Source organism: Lagopus leucura, unplaced genomic scaffold, assembly GCF_019238085.1.
Source record: "Lagopus leucura isolate 7727_CA_CO unplaced genomic scaffold, USGS_WTPT01 Super-Scaffold_73, whole genome shotgun sequence".
Lineage (NCBI taxonomy): Eukaryota > Metazoa > Chordata > Aves > Galliformes > Phasianidae > Lagopus > Lagopus leucura.
In genome coordinates, this window is record NW_024962252.1 from 6,057,407 (window position 1) to 6,075,423 (window position 18,017).

At 34.1% G+C, this 18,017-nt stretch overlaps 1 long non-coding RNA gene across 2 annotated transcripts; it reads left to right on the forward strand.

Moving 5' to 3' along the window:
- The first annotated feature begins 2,419 nt into the window (after nucleotides 1-2,419).
- Nucleotides 2,420-14,678, forward strand: LOC122193431. Of its 2 annotated transcripts, none has more exons than XR_006182894.1 (3): nucleotides 2,420-2,513; nucleotides 3,174-3,272; nucleotides 14,061-14,678. It is a non-coding gene; the product is annotated as an uncharacterized LOC122193431 (long non-coding RNA). The 2 variants fall into 2 exon arrangements; XR_006182897.1 differs by lacking the exon at nucleotides 14,061-14,678 and adding an exon at nucleotides 3,927-4,005.
- The last annotated feature ends 3,339 nt before the right edge of the window (nucleotides 14,679-18,017 follow it).

The window sequence follows — 18,017 nt, forward strand, 5'->3', positions numbered from 1 at the left end:
AAACAGATTACAATAGGAAAGTGAATCACAGAAGTGTAGGGGTTAGAAGGAACCTCTGAAGATCACCTAGTCCAAACCCCTACTAAAGCAGCTTCCCTACAGCAAGTCACACAGGAAAGTGTCCAAGTAGGTTTTGGCTATCTCTTGAGATGGGAACTTCACAACCAGGCCTTGCTGGACGTGAGCAGAGTCTCCTCTCTTCTCCATATTTTATACATAAAAAGACTTCTTTATCAGTAGTGGAAAATACAAAGCAACTATGGAGGTCAATTAAATTATTTAACACCATTGTATTAAGGAAACTTGAACTGACAACTTTTTCTCATCATAGACAAAAATCACATTAATCGCAGCCTTTGCTGGCATTAGAAAACATACCTAGAAGTTTTTATCTGAAATTAATCTTGTTTTAAAATTTTGGTGAAATCAAGTAGGGCTTCAACCAATTCACGGCATGCTCTAGTGGCAAGATAGACCACAGTTTTACAAATAATTTTGACCTGTCATATCTTGTGTTAAGGGAAAAATTTTACCACAGTATCACATATACTTGTCATGGCAATTTGGTGGATTTAAAGTACCTAAAAAATTAGATAAATCCATACTTGAACTTCAGTAAATCAAAAAGCAGTTATTTGTGTACTAGTATGCTCTTTGTAGATCTCACAGTGACAGCACGATTGGAAATGTGTCATCTTTGCTGCTTTGAAGTTTTAATGTCATCCTCTTTCATTTATGTCATAAAATATAAATGCTATTGAATGCTAAATCTCCTTGTGATAGCTCATTTTAAAAAGTATTTTGCAGCTAAACTGTTTATGAATATTTTTGACAAATGCATTTACATTTAATTTTGTGATGTGATTAACAAAGATATATAATTATACTAAATAGACAAAAATTTTGTCTTTAGGAGAAGAAAAGAAAAAAAGATCAAATGTGGTCTCAAAGGAAAAGTAATTCAAAATCTACGATTGGACTTAATTCCTTTACTCCTTTAGAAAAGGAATGGATGAGAATTTTGATATATTTTTGTACTACACTTGGAAAGAGTTTAACAATCAGACCTGTTACAAAGTTTCTGATTTCAGTTTGTGAGAAGGATTCAGGAAATGGTGGAATTCAGGATTTGAATAGATGCAGTCTGGCATCTTTAGTTTATCTAAACTGAATACCTTATTTTCCCACACTTATTATGGATATATTCCTTACCGTACTTTTTCTAACAATTTTCTACATTTTCCCATGTGCAGAAAAGAAAAGAGCTTATGACTAATCTCACTGTGGTGAAAAGAGTGACCTGGCAAATCTCATTTGAGCAAACATCTAGCTGAATAAAATCTCACCTTTTAATAATTTGGATGTGCTTGCTTTCTGCTGCTACATACTCCAAAGTTTTGATCAGGCAGCAATTCAAATATAGAAACTTAATATCTGACTACTGTACACTTCCTTCAGATATTTCAGTTTCTTCCATTGCTCTGTGACCCAGTCATCTAGATTACAGTCTATATGTGTTCATGGTTGATGCAAAAGATCCCATTTGAAATTTTTTGCAAGCAGCATTGGAAAAAAAAAATAGGAAAAAGAATTCCAATCTTCAGTTTATTGTTTAGATAATCAGAATGACCTTAAAGCTCTTTGGCTGAACAAGACAAAATACTACTGCTACTTCCAACATCTCTGATTATTTTAATGTTGAAATTATCACTTCAGTTTCTACTCTTCATCTGATCCCCAAGGAGAAAAAATGATCCTCTCCCACACTTGAGCTCTAGTTTTTTACTTATGCACTGTTGTCACTGCTGAATGCACAGTGTGTTTAGATACTAAAATCCTGACTGCATCTACAGCAAACAATCCTTGACTTATATTTCTAAAGCTGTTTTTCAAGACGTAGGAAAGAAAAACCTCTTTTGCAGTTTTGGGCAATCAGCATTTCTTTGAAGTTTCTGCTGTAGTGTGTGCCATTGCAAAGATTTTTTTTTCTGCAAGATTAACAATAAATTTAACCAGAGATTAGACAGCTGCTTTCTTTGAAGTTTGTATGAATCAGTGATTTATTTGTGAATGTCTAACAGGTAAGAAACTGATAGGTCAATTTTTGTCTTATGCTGCCTGCACAACTTCTGAAGTGACCAACTATTTATTGAATAAAGGTTTGTCAGAAGATACTAAGCTGAAATGAATCAGAGAAATCTGCTTACAGAATAACTGTATACTGCTATCACTTTCCCACAAACTTGCTTGAAGTCCAGGGATGTAGTGGTACATTCATGAAAAAGATGCATCACATAGTCCTCACACATAGTGGTATCATTCTTCTATACCCTTGTGTACTGTTAGTATTCAATTTGAAATCATGATTATACATTAAGTAAAACATACAGCTACAAAAACAAGTGATACAAGACAGATTTTCTTTGCAGAAGATCTCTGGCTGCTGCGAAGCACGTCAGATCTAGGACGAATTTTGGATCTGGTTATGGAGGAGCTTCATGCTTGCAAAGGAGGTGTGAACTTAATTTGGTTCAACAAACCTTGAATTGCTTGGTAATAGATTTAGTGCAAGGTATAAAAATACAATTGTCTTTTTGTAAATTTGCCTTTATGTCAGCAATATAATTATAGTACTTCTGAATTTTAAAATAATATGTTTAACTGACTTTATTCTATTGCTTTTGGCCCGTGCTATGCTTCGATCTCCAGGGTTGAGTTACAAAGAACTTTTGAATTTTAAATACAAGACATACACTGTGTCAATTAATTTGACAAAAAAAGAACTACCGGCACCTATATGCCATCTTTATTCTCAGAGGATTCTAGGGCAGATATGAACTCTAACAGCTACTTAATCAACTTAGAAAGAAACTACGAAGGCCAACTGCATTCCACTCCGAACCTGAGAAGATTCTCAGAAATAGATAAATGTTAATTAAACTCCTGCTAGATTCAAAAAGGTCTGTAAAGGGAAGTGGGAGGCTCTTAGATTACAGCTCTGTGTAATTGTTCAGATGTAAATCAAAAAATAAGTATACTTAGAGATGATGCTAGTGGATCTGAAGATTCACAGATAAAAATCGACTATTTTACATGTGAATCTAATTGCTTCAAACTCATTGGAACATTATGGTTATATATCACTTTGTTCTTCACAAAAATTTCCTTTCTAGAAATGTTCGAGGCCTTAGACATACAACTGATTGGAAGATACAGCATCTCCAGCCATTACTTCAACCTGGAGTGATGGGTCTGGGCTAATTCAAATACAGGTATGCTGCTTATGATTTATCACTGCTCCACTGTAAATTCTAATATTTAGAGGCAATTCAAATATAGATCAGCATGGACTGAGGTATCTCACTGGATAACAGACAGTAGAAAAACTTACTCAATGCATTCACCTACTTCTTGATTTCCTTTGAAGCTTTCTACACATTAGTGCCACTAATACTCATGAAAAAATAATGAGCTGATTAATGATCTTCGGAAATTTTAGAGGACATGCACTGTAGTTGTGAAAGAGTTTTTAAAAACTAGGAGGACACTCATGTGAGAGTTCAAAAATTTATACAATCCTTCTTCTGTGCTGGAAGAGATAAATTCTTATTCCAAGCCAGGTGTCAGATTCTTAACTGATATAATTAGTGTAGGTCATCCCATTGTTATTATTCCTTTACTGCTGCAAGTAACTATGTGCTTAATCATTAAAAATAATGCTACAATCTGTATTTTGATATGTTAACAGTATTCTTTCAGGGATATCAGTGTATTCCTTAAAGTGCTGTTTTAAGAAGAACACTTTTCTGCATTTCATGGTTTACCTTACATCCTTCTTGGATTACCTTGTATTCAAGAAAAAAATAATACTAGATTTTGAGGAGAAAAAAAATCCACCCTTTCAACAGCATATATTTCTTTCTTAGGGCCAATCAACTGAAGACAAGAAAACACAGTAACAAAACATGGAACATTTTTACTGAAGTATACCTCCTATACATGCACTTACATAAGGCATGTAAATTAAACATCTCAATCAGCACCAAAAGTCATGAATAATTATCTGATATTTAAAGGTCATTTAAAGATAGCAGACAGCCTTTTCACATGATTTCTGATGAGATTTTGAGGTGGTAAACCACCTTGAGAACTGGAAAAACATTTCAAAATCACAAGTAGGCACTTTATCTTCAGAAGATGCCTTGATTGGTATTTAATAACGAAATATGAAGCCATATGAATTACAATGAAAAGAAATACAATAATGAACTTCTGTTCCTAAACACATCATCAGTATGCAGTGAATGAATCAAGGGTCTTGAGGAAAAAAAAACAACCAACATTTTGATTAGGTCATTGAAAATCAAGTTCAGGTAAGGGAAACTGAATAATAATATATATATATTTTCCTCTTTGGCCTTTCAGCTACATTACTGTAAGGTTTGGGATACATGGCTGCGGTTTAGATTTCTATTTTCAGTAGAGTACCTTTGTATTGTTGCTAGCATACAGAACCGCCTGCAACATTTCACTTCAACAAAGCATTATGGGACCATCAATATTCACTTTCTCAGTGCGTGCTGAATTGACAAAGTATGAAGAATATATTTTTGATTATTACAAGATTTTTAACATTATTTTGCTTGTGCTTTTGCATATTTGCCACCATTTTCCATTTGCTTTCTTCCCTCAGTCATTTGAATGTGCTTCCATACAAGGGTATTCCAAAGATAACACATATCAATAGTTCATTGCAGGAACAACAAAAAACTACCAACTTACCTACCTACCAACAAGAACAAAAAGTACCCAGGTGTTCATTCAGGATTTCAATCCTCAGATAAAATATGTTCACTTTATCATGGATCTAAAAAAACAATGAATGACCACAATGAGGAATATGACATATTTGAATTAGTAAGCCACTGAATCAATATATTTGCAAGGACAGCAGAATGAGTGAATAAAAACATATCTATGAGAGTTTCAGATTCTACATATATATAAGAATATAAGAAAAATCTAATTCCCCTACAGAAAACTGCATATAAAAGTCTGTAGTGGACACTAAGCTGGAAAAAAAAAAAAGAAAAAATTAATTTTTATATCTCAAATGTTTTATTTTTATTATGTTACTTTGTCTACATTTGATCTGCAAATCTTTGTTGTTGTTTTGTATATATTGTTGTTGTTGTTGTTTTGTATATATTTTTAATAGTATTTTAATATTGTGATCATGGCAAAGTTAACTTCTGCCAGAAACATATTTCAAAGTTCTCAAAGTCTTTCTATAAATTATCTATTTCAGTTTCACTGTACATCATATTTTCATTGGCTTGGAAACAACATGCAAACTGTAAACAATATTCTAATATTGTATATGGAGTTAAAATCTGTATTGTTGCGTTCAAGTTGTATATTACAGGAATCATTTGACTGAATGAAAAAAATACTTGAAATTACAGTTTTGTGGGTTTTTTTTTCATAACGTAATCCTTTTTTACATATTTATTTATTCACTGTCTGTGCCAATGCACATATATTATCAGCCGCAGGAATGACTTTTATAACACATATTCACACGTGTTTTCAAATTTGTCATTCTTATAAGAAAGTCAATGGCAACAAAGGAATTAGCTAATAATTAACAATGTTTTGAAAATCTGTCCTTTGTTTACATGTTTTCTGAAAATCTGTGTCTGTTTACAGTCAGGCTAACATATTTAGAAAATCTGCATGCCTACAGTTACATAACAAGCAAACTTATAGCTCCTGTTCCTCAGGCTACAGATGTCCCTCTGAAGTTTAAAGCCATATGTTGACATTAATCATTGTGTATTAATGCTAAGCCTTCCTTCTGTCATTCAAAGCTTTGTCTCTCCACAGAGATCTAAAGAATATTCTCTTATTTGTTACTGAAATGATTATAATTAACTGTAAACCTTTCTGGACAGTTTGAAATGAATGAGCAAAAGAGAAAGCATAACTATTATGAGCACTGCCCAATTTTTTAATAGTAGGGTGAGATAATAGCACTAATAAAATTCTAAGGATTTTTTTTCTTATGTGTTTTCTTTCTTGCATTACAATTTGTCTAATCATTCCTCGTCTAATAAAATATTTGTTAATTACTGAATATGAGAAGAAAAAGACTTCTAAAAACAAACTTTTTTACTGATTCTTTCTTTAATATATAACTCTATCTAGATAGTTTAATTTCGTCTACATTGATACATTTTTATAATTTCAGTGTCTTTTTCTGCCTTTGCCTTTCACTTGACAACACAGCTCCTCCAAAATTGCACACCTCCTGCAGGTGAAGCAATGTATCTGGAGCTCTAAAAGAAAACTGTGCAAATATATATACATACATTACATTACATTATATATATAATGTAAATATATATTATTTAAATGTTAGAAGTTGTTTCATCTTGCATTTTTATATGTATAAAATATCTAAATTATATTATTATATTATTATTTTGAACAACATATATATCCACTGCAATTATTTAGATACAAAACTGAAGAAAACCCTTTTAAACCTGTCCTATGTGTCTTGTTTTTTCTTCTTGTGCTTAAGCAGAAAGAAAAATAATATATTTTCTTATTAACTCAATACAGTTTTACAGGGATTATCTGTAGTTTTACAGTCTCACAAATAGGTGGCACTAATGAATTCTGCATTTGCAGTAGCACAGTAATGTCTCTCTTCCCAACTAAGAAAAATTCTTAAAAACTGATAAGACAGCAGGGAGTAGAATATGTTGCCCAGTCTGTTGCACTCTACATACTTGGAAACTTTCAAGACCCTACTAGACTAAACCTTAAGCAACCTGGTCTGATTTATAGTTGGCCTTCATTTTCACCAGAGGTTGAGCCAGAGGTTACCTGAAGTCATTTCCATTATGAAGTATCTTATGATCCTCACATTGCATACCGCAGCATTAACAAGAATAGCTAGATGCAAAAGTAACATGGATGAAGTTTCAGTGATAAAGAATTGGTTTACTAATAGTGCAACCTTTATAGAAATAACTATGCCTGAATTGATTACCATTTATAAATGCATTCATACATGCACTGGGGGGCAACTATATAATCTTTCCAGAACAGTTAATTTCTAACACATCCCTTATGTAAAAGAGCAGTATACTCACAGAATCACAGAATGGCCAGGGTTGGAAGGGACCTCAAGGATCATGAATCTCCAACCCCCCTGCCACAGGTAAAGCCACCAACCTCCACATTTAATACTAGACCAGGCTGCCCAGGGCCCCATCCAATCTGGCCTTGAACACTTCCAGGGATGGGGCAGCCACAGCCTCTCTGGGCAGCCTTCCAGCATTTCACCACTCTCTCTGTATACTACCAAGGAACAACAACAAAACCAACACCAGCACAATATTATAAAGAAAAAATTTACTAAAATACCATCATCAACCGTCAGCTACTGGTCTCTAAATAGCAATAATTTCTGAATGTTCTTGTTCCATTGAACTAGACACAGATGGGATATAAACATATTAGATCACTGAAACCACGTCTTACAACATATGTCATATAATGAGCAAATATTGACTTGAGTCCACAGTAAGAACTTAAGCTGGCAGGAAATTCCATTGCCTTAAATAAATTGCCTTAGTTTTTAGAATCAATTTCTTTTGGCTTATTTTTTGTTCTTCTGTGTTTTGTTTTCTTCACAAACCCCTGAACTGTGAATTCTTTCCTGAATCACTATTTCACAATAATTAAACCACCACTTTGCAACTAAAGTAATACTATACAAACAGGACCCAAACTGTCCTTAATCTAAAAGAACAAGTAAAAGGAAAAGCTGTCTACTAGCAGAAGATCTTCAGACATACAACACATACCTGTATGAGTCAGGCATAGTCAGATTTCCCGGCAGTGTTCTCCAAAGTAGAATTAATTCAGCCATGGCTTTGTATTCAGCATTTCTGCAGATTGTGAGTGGCTGTTTCTAAGTGTAAGAATATTTAGGTTTTTAATGCAAGCCAATTATTTTTTCCAGACAGTTTTATGTATTCCTGTCATTAACATAGATCTCTTGCAAACAGCTACTGGCAGGGGGTGTTTAGAGGCTAACTGCTTAAAGGTATATGATAGCAACTACATTCATAATTGAGCTCCTTTGACCTTCAAGTAGTCAGGATGTAAGCTAACTCAAATTCAGGAGGCCTATACCAGGTTGAGTATTATCAGCTCAGATCAGCATGGTCTTTGAGAAACAGGATATAAGAACAAGAAATCAGTAAGTCCTGAGTTTAAGCTGGTTTGTGGTTAGCCAGCCTAGGGTACAGCATGTATGCTATCATCTGCCTGTTTTAGAGCATGTAAGCAGCATAAAAATTGGTATATGCATAAAAATGGGATTTATCCAACCCATGATAGAAAGTTACCAAGTGAATCGTAGTCCTGGACACAAGAACCATCCCAATTTAAGGCATCTATAGGCTCTGTTTTGACCTGTGGTTTGCTTCTTCTTCAACTAGAATCGTTATATTTTGGACTTGGCAGCCACATCCATTTCCCATTCATGGCAGGCTCCTGTCCTTATCCAGACATAATTTCTGTCTTATTCCATGTATCAGTTCTAGAAATCATGATTTTTTTTAACCTTTTTTTTTTTTTTTTCCGGGGGCGGGGGGGAGGAGGAGGAGTAGAAGGGAAGGAAGCAGGGAGATGTTCAATGAGATGAACAAGCTAGAATACCTTGACAGTTACAACAAGCACAAAAGAAGAGTCATAATGTCTACTGACTGGTAAGTGTTAGACAGTTGTAAAATTGCTTGCTAGACTCCCTAGGGAACATTGGTCTTCCAGTTTTCCTGAAAACATTAAGATTGATAAAGGAAAGGTATGGCCATCAAAAGTCACAGCCACCATATTCTGAAACGGCATGGAACAATCAGTTTTCTGGCAGGGAATGCTCCCTGCCCTCTTCCATTTACACTTATAGCTGTAAATTCAATGAGCTCATAATGAGTAATGGTGCAATTTTGTGCTGGGAAGAGAAACTAACTGAAATATTTGGTAACAAATAAGTGAAAACTCTAAACAGAAAGCCATGTGAAATGGCTGAAGAGTTGCAAATGAAGCTTGTAAAATTATTTCTTTATTAGACTAGAAAGTTTCTGAAGCATGACCTGAGAAATAAATAACAATAATGAATGCTTGAATGGAATATCATTTTAAAAAATGAAAACACGCAAACATATTTTAAAGAGAGAGAATTTCCATGTAAATAGAGTTTTGGAGCACTGGAGCAGCAGAACCAGAAGTAGTGTAAGGTCACTTACAAAAGTGAGGAATTAAACAGGACTTGTGGGATCTTCTGCCCAGCTTCAAGATAAAAAAGGTGTTTCAGAAATTGGAATATACTCTGTAGCATATTTCTACATTGAGAGTCTTTTGTATCTCATGAACTGGGAATTTCTTCTTCTCTAAGGTGAATTCTATACGAAGATTCTGCTGCCTTATGTCAAGAAAGTTCTCAGTTCCAAGCAGGTGAAAATTTATTATTCATTCAGGTATTAAATAAGAAAATAAACAAAACAATAAATAATGGAAAATCAAAGCCTTAGGAGGGATGAACAAAGCTGCTTATTACCTGGCATATTACCTCTTTCACATAATTACCTGTTTTCACATATTACCTGTTTCACATAATATTTTACCATCATTCAGCCACATTCTAAAAAAAAAAAAGTCTGTGGTCATCATCCTCTCTTTAAAATAAATGTTTCTGATCAGCAGCAGTCTTTTCTGAAACTGGCAGAAGGGTATAAACCTATTAAAGCTCTTTTATGGTGTTCTTTTATTGTAGTTCTCTACTTATAACTCTTCATCACACACTTTCAGAATCAATTTCTATTCCTTTTTATTCAATTCTTTAGTTTTTGCTTCTGCTATCCTTAAAGAGTGATCATTATTTTTTGTATTTTGTTATTGCAAGATAAATATTGAAGATACGAACTGTGAACAAATCAAAACTTGAAATTTGCATTTTCTGAAGGAGCCTGAGCCATGTCCAGAATGTTTTGTTAATGATATTTAAAATTACTGCAGAAGACAGAATGTGAATCATATTTCTTAGAATATGAAAACTGAAAGTCTCTCCTTAAAAGATTAAAATAAAATTTTAAAAGTTTTGAATAAATATTTCTAAACAGGTTTATTTCTAAACATAAGTTCTGAATATGCAGCTGGTTATTCAAGGGGCTCTGATTTGATCAGCGCCATGCTTAGCAATGTCAGCTAAAATAATGGCATGTGCCTTGAGAGTTTTATTTTTAAATTGAAATTTCAAAAACGTCTAATTTCAGAAGAGTTTATTGTAAATTTTCTATGGCCTTTAATGAGGATAAAATGAGGACTAGTTATTTCAAACCAGTCAGATCATTGGCTATATATAAGAAATGTGTTTATTTGGATGTTTCTCTAATTTATCAACAGAAGTTATGTTACCATTGTTGTCTGTATTTCTTGCATCATCTTCAGTTCCATTTGAACCCCAAGGACCAACACTGTGTCTGAGTGAATATTTTACAACTGTTTCCTAGAATAAATGTATCTTTGGGTTCCCTAAAGTCATTACTGAATCCAAACTGAATTACAAGAAGGAAAAGTGTTTGGAAACATCAAAAAACAAACAAACAAGCAAACAAACAAAACAAACAAACAAACAAACAAACCCAACTACTCAGGTTAGATTCAAATGAGCAAATGAGACATTAAGATCTGATTTGTAAAAGGTAAGATAAGTGTTGCTTGCATCTAAACATTTCTAAGGTAATTCTTAACCAATGGTCTAAAGGTTATAATTGCAGCAAGAAATCATGACAGAAATCATGAGTATCTAAATTTGAAAGTGGTTACTGGTATCTAGAACTTTCCTGTTTTGTTTTGTTTTGTTTTTAATTTCTGAATCTCCTAATTCTCTTCATAACACTTTTCTGCTACTTAGCTGTTCATTTTCCATCAGAACACAGTTTCTTAGTTCTCTACTCCTAATTTCATGAAAATGTTGATGAACTGTTTGTTCAATTTTAAAGGAAACTGAGCTACTGCTTGAAGAATAATATATTTCTCATGATTTTGAAACAGTATAATTTCTCTAAAAATACTGTGAGAAATATAGGATCTACTTTGATATTTTCAAAATATAATGAATAAAACAACAACAAAAAAAATGTTATAAGAACAATGCAATGGCATTTAATTTGTTTGAAGGCTAAATGTGAATGTCAGTCTTGAGAAGGTTCAAAGAGAGAAGCCAGGAAAGCAAGCTTGTTCTCTTTTTCAGGTTTTTATCTCTATGGAGATTTTAATTAATATCCTCTGTCATGAATCACGTAGCCTTTATGACGTTGGAAAGGAGTGCGAGGAGAAACACCATAAGAAAATGGTGCAAAAATTTATACACAATCAGAATATTTTCAGTATAGGTGGAAGAAGTTGCTTTTAGTCCATTATCTTTAGCAACAATATGAAATTATTTCTTACTTAACTCTGAGGTTGTAAAGGCAATTATTTTTTCAGTAATGTAAATACTAGTCCTAATCTCCTACTGTGACCTTCTGGGCAAGTATGGAAAGTTAAGAACAGAAGAAAAAAAAAACTGTTATGGACACTGATTACAGCTGATCAGTGAGAGCACAGGCTGACAGAATATTATCTCTACAAACTGTAGAAACTGGTTTGATTAAGTTCTGCCTATTTCCTCATGACCAATTTACAAAATAAAGACGTAATTGCACTAAAGTAATGTTAGACATTGCAGCCTTCTCAGCAAAAACATGATGGAATCAGAATGCATGCTGAAGATATCTCAAAAAATATACATTAAACAGATTAGAAAAAGAAAGGGTAGGTTCACCCAATCTCTTTGTAGATAGCTGCACACCAGATGTCTTTTCTGTGCCTCTAAAGTAGTAGTAGCTAAATTGTACATAAATGATGTAGATTAATAGGGACTTTTAGTGTTTAATTTGATCTGCTTAAGATTCTTAATTTGCACTGATATAAAGCATATCTTAGAATATGCATTTCTGGGTTAGTAATGTGTTACTTGGACACATGATAATCTCCAAAGTCTTTTAGACATAAATATTTGCCTTTTTATCGGTGGAAATGCTCACTAATCATGTCTGAAGAAAAAATATAATACTTATTGGCAGAGAAGACAGTGAATTAGGCATGAATGGTATTGGTAAAAGTTTTAGAACTGTTTTTCATTTGTTTGTTTTGTATTCCTCTAATTGAGATGTCCCATTTGCATAGACAGCATATGCTTAAGTGCATACGCAAGAGGCACCAAGCTCCCAGGCTTTTTCTTTGTCTCCAGTTGAAGGCATATTTAATTATTCTGTGCATGGAATATCAATTTTAGCAAGATTGTATAATCCACAATGGGGAGAAAACAAACAAACAAATAAACAAACAAAAATCTGAACCAGACCAAGTGTTCTAACTTCATTGGAAAATATAATTCAAGTCATTGAAATACCCACTAGTTTGAGAGTTAACAGCCTACAGTTCTCTGACAAAGTGGGTTCTGCAAGGAGTCATAATTGATCCCTCCACCCACTCCTCAACAACTTCCTGGCTTGCCAGGGGACACATGCCAGCCTTAGTTCTCAGGAAGGAACTCAACAAACCCAACTGTCTGCCTTCTAAGAAAAGGTCTTCAGGAGTTGATAGCTTGTATGAGCATTATTACTATTACTACTAATAATTGTTATTATATTTATTATTTAGGCGCTATTTCAAATACTCTCAATCTTCAAGTTTCTTCAAGTTCCTTTTCACAAATAATTCAGTTTTCTTCGAGGTTGGATTCATTGAAGATACACTTGAAGTTATTCTGTTGTTGTGTTTAGGTAGATAGGTAGGTTGATTGAATGACAGATTCAAAAGAAAACGCAAAAACCTGATTAAATGAATAATTCTTTCAAAATAACTGCTCCATGTAGATTATTTTTTTAAAATATTTGGCAGGTAATGATAAATCTCTATATAAAAACATGAAGATTTAGTCCCATTCTAAACAAGATCTTTATTTTCTAACTAATACAACAGTGGGTGTTTCCATTATCAATGTAAATGTTTAGTTGTTTTAAAGCTTACTAAGTATTTGAAATTAGTAACATATTATGGCAATGAGTTCTATCAACTTAATAGATTTCCATCATGAAAAACAGACAATTTGTTTTAAATCTATTCCCATCAATTCACCTTAATTTCAATTTTAAAACGGTAAACTGAAGACTTTGAGTTTGCTATTTCAGTTATTCCTTTGACTTAATGTACCTCTCTATTGCAATCTATTATTTACTATCTTTTTAATACTTCTTTTTTATCATAAAATATAAATCTTTTTTCCTTTACATCTGGAATCACTTTTAACAAAAGTGATCACATAATCAGGTTAGTCACAAGTACAATCTGTGATGAAACCATAAAGAAATAGAATTACAGTGGTTTCATGGATCAGTCAAGAGTTATCAAGTACAAGCCCTCAGGCAGAGATGAAATGCTTGAATTCATAACTTCTTTAGCTGGGGGTCAGTCAAGCTAGAAGAAAAGGAAAAATAGTGACTTTCAACAATTCTTGTGACTTGCATATGTGATGTGTGGCCCACTTTGTTCCACTTCATGAGGAAGGCAAGAGTTGCTTCATTTGCCAGTGAGTCCTGACTGTGTATATGAGACATGAAAATGCCCAGGTTGAAAAGCTTTTAAGAGCAGATGAGTCTCTAGACTTAAATGCTATATCAAAGTTGTTGAAATGAATTTACTTATACCTGTAAGAACTGAGCTGTGACTTCCTGACCTCTTTTGATTTCACATCTGATGTTAAGCCCTGAAATTACTGCTGTTGGAAAGGTTATATTCTTGATATTTTCAATAATATAAGTTTCTTCAAAGCACTTAAAAAATGACACTTTCCATAACACGTTGGAGAAGAATTTGCAGCTACAGTCGTATCTGTGATTGCTGATGTTCAATCCAAACTCTTCTTCTTTTCTTAGAAGACACTGAAAGTGAACAGCCACAAAGGAAAACAAGATCAGTCTGGTTTTACAGTGAAGGAAGTACTCCAAGAGGAAAAAAATGAGGGACTTCATTCTTGATTTATTCTCACGGTTTCTCAGTATATTATTAAACTGTGGGGGAAGATGTAACTGAACGAATAACCAAAGAGCTTGATTGACCTTATCACTGTGATGTCTTGGGAAACTGAAATGTAAGACAAAGAGCAAACGGCATCTAAGTGTAAACAGGAGGTTCTTTCATACGAATTGTTAATCTTGTCATTCTTGAGAAGCCTTTCATCCTTTATCACTGTTGTTTTGGAGAAGTTGGGGCCAGTTAACTCATTAGAAGAACTGTTAGAGGAACAGGAACTTCTTGCTTGTTAGTGGATGATAGATAAAATGTATGTTGAACAGTATAACAATTCTGATGCGTACAAGAAACTGAGAGAACTCTCTAAGTCGACTGAGTGCCAACATTAAATAAGTGATCTTTTTCAAATATGCCTGTATTAGTGAAGCAGCACCAAAGCCCATTTACTGTCCCTGAATCTGTTTAAGTCTAGCTTGATCCCTACAGATTGTATGAGAGATCATAGAATCATAGAACTTCTCAGGTTGGAAAAGACCTTAAAGATCATCGAGTCCAACCACAACCTAACCGTACTACCCTAACTAAAAGCCCTCTGCTAAATCATGTCCCTGAGCACCACATCCAAAAGGTTTTTAAACACATCCAGGAGTGATGACTCAACAGTTTCTCTGGGGAGCCTATTCCAGTGCTTAACAACAATTTCTGTAAAGATATCCAACCTAAACTTACCCTGATGCAACTTCAGGCCATTTCCCCTCGTCCAGTTACCTGTTACCAGTGAGAAGAGACCAAAGCCACTCTCGCTGTAAGCACCTTTCAGCTATTGGAAAAGAGCAATAAGGTCTCCCCTCAGTGTCCTTTCTGTACTGAGGTGCTCAAAACTGAAAGCAGTACTTGAAGTGAGGCCTCACCAATCCCGAGTACAGAGGCAGGATTACTTCCCTAATCCTGCTCACCACACCATTTCTGATGCATGCCATTGGCCACCTGGGCACACTGCTGGCTCATATTAAGCCGACTGTCCATACTGTCCATCAGTACACCAAGGCCCCTTTCCATCAGGCAGTTTTTCAGACACTCCTCCTGCTAGTACAGAAAAGCAGCACAGGGAGGACAGTGCAATTTACCAAAGTTTCTGTGAATCTCCCTCAAAATTTATTTATCTGTGTAGACATCATGCTAATAGAGCAGGAATGTTATTCTCAGTATAGGCATTCTAGAGATTTTTTTGGAGTAAAATGGATTTGATGGATGAACTATTCACTGGAAAGGGAATTGGCCAGATGGTCGCATTCAGAGTGCTGTGGTCAACAGCTCAGTGTTCAAGTACAAGTGGAGACCAGTGATGAGTGGTATTCCTCAGGGATCATTACTAAGACTGGAGTTATTTAACATCTTTGCAGGTGACATGAACAGTGGAATCAAGGGCATATCAGTTTGCAGATGACACTGAGCTGAGTGATGCAGTTGATGTGCTAGAGGGAAGTCATGCTATCCAAATGGACCTTGATATGTTCGAGAAGTGGGCCCATGCCAATTGAGCCTCATGAAGTTCAATTAAGCCAAATTCAAGGTCTAAATTGAAAGAAAAGTCTAAATTTCATTTATTCATATTGGAAATTAATTATGTAAAGCAAACAAAAATATTCTGCAACTTAGTGAAATGTTTTGATACTTTAGTTCTTTATTATCACAGTTGTTTAATTCTCCCTAATGGCAATATTTTTTAAATAGATAAAAGTATTTTTCTGAATATTGTGTTCAATATGTTTATCCTTTAAGAATGATTCAATTCTAATCTTTTCTTTTGTTCCACAAAGTGGCAAAATCTACTGCTGTGTTCTAAAATTCAAAGTGACCGAATGATCATAGACAATGAGCATCTCAAACGTATCGTGCATAACTATTAGATTCTTTCTCCATTTGTCCTTTTGCTTCCTGCAGTCTCAGTTGACCACCAGTGAATCACACATTTAAAAAAAGGAAATAAATCTATGGGCTACAGAATTGAATTAAGTTAATACAGTTCATGCTACTAGGACAATACTTGTAACACAGCAGGTTGAATTTGTTCTCTGTTGCTAGCTATGAATATTAGCACTAAATATCAGCAAAGTGATTTTCATTACATGAAGTTTTCTGCTGTGGGATTCTTTGCAAACTTAATGACCAAAATGTACAATGACCAAAAAATGTACTCTTTTACAATGGTGTTCTTCTTGGGAACCACACACAAAAGTGTTTTAAAAAGTAGGTCTACTGAAAAACACGGAAATGCAGCCTGTCTTGATATCTGAATCTGAGTGTAGCCAATGAAGAAACCTTCAGGTTTCCTGTTTCAGAGCAGGAGTGGAACAGCTTGATAGTTTCATACATAAATACATATTTCCTGAGAATGAGCCCTTCTAATTGATTGTGAAGTCACTGTGAGAACACTACTTCACACATTACATTATTCTCTGGAAGTAAAAAGCATTACTGTGGCTTTGAAAGGTGAATTCTGCTGAATGCGCAAGGTTAGTGTGATGTTTAAGGGTAAAAGGGAAATTCAGCAGGGAAACTTTTTCTTCAAATAGTTGTAATCAGAACCCTGTTTTATGGCTGGGTTATCAAAAGTACCGCGCACACAAAAAAGCCTCTCTTGTATTCAATAGCTTGATCTCATTATGCTTGTTGCTAGTAGCACTAATCATTCTGATATTTTACACTGAGCAATGACAATGTGAATTCACCACTGAAAGCAGAGGGAGGAAAAAGAGAAATCTAGCATTTTTTCGTTGTAAAAATGTTTTTGGGATCTGTCATTACTAGGGAATGATTTCAATAAATTCATATTCATCTGTAATTGTCCTAGATCTCCATAATTTTCTTTGAGTTAAAACAATTTCCTTTGATTTTTCTGAGTTTGTTTGCTGATTTAAAGAAAGGCAAGATGGGGAGGTTGTGTAATTTATATGCAGTTCATAATGTACAACCATGTAGCTGCCCTTTAGCAGCTAAGTAGCAAGGCTACTAAAAGAGTAATTTAGGCATATGTTGTTATACGATATTATCTGATGTTATGGGACAACTCAGCCTTCTTTAAAACACATGGGTAAGAAGGAGCAGAAAGTAGATAACTATTTTCAGAAGATGATTGATGGAGTAGATCCACTTTAAAGCTTATCATTACGTGCTATACTGATTATCTTAATAAACTGGAAGTAAATCAATAGCCAATTTAATTAAAAACAAACAAACAAACAAAAAAAAAAAAAAAAAAAAGCAACAAGAAAAACCCAACAAACAAGAATCCTTCACGTACTCAACAATTTAAAGTGTGTTCTGATTTAAATGTAGATAATCCTGCACATTTAATTCCTCCAGAAACAGAACCGAAGGTATCAAAAGAAAATCACTAAGGGATTTTAACAAATTCTGAGGATTTATTATTATGCACAAACTGGAAACGTCTAATCCTTTCTACATTCAGTCATCCAAATGAAAAGCAATACATGTAATTATAGTAAAGAAAGACACCTTTAGCAACATTGGCTTTGAAAAAAAGAGGTCTCTAGCATCTGCCGACCAGAATAAGTGAGGATAATGAAAATACTCATATAACAAAACTTCATTTTGTAGAAAGCTTCTCTCATGTTCGGGGGGGTTAAAATACCAACACTAGCAAGAAATTAAATTAAATCTATTAAAAACAAACAAGCCAAAACAAAACAAAAACAAACAAACAAACAATAAAAAACCACGAGCAAACAAACAAAAAAAACCCAAAAAAATACCTACAACCAAGATCTGATTCCAAGATCTGACTGACTTCTTATTTGTGGCATTTTGTTTACTACACATATGGATGGCATGGCATA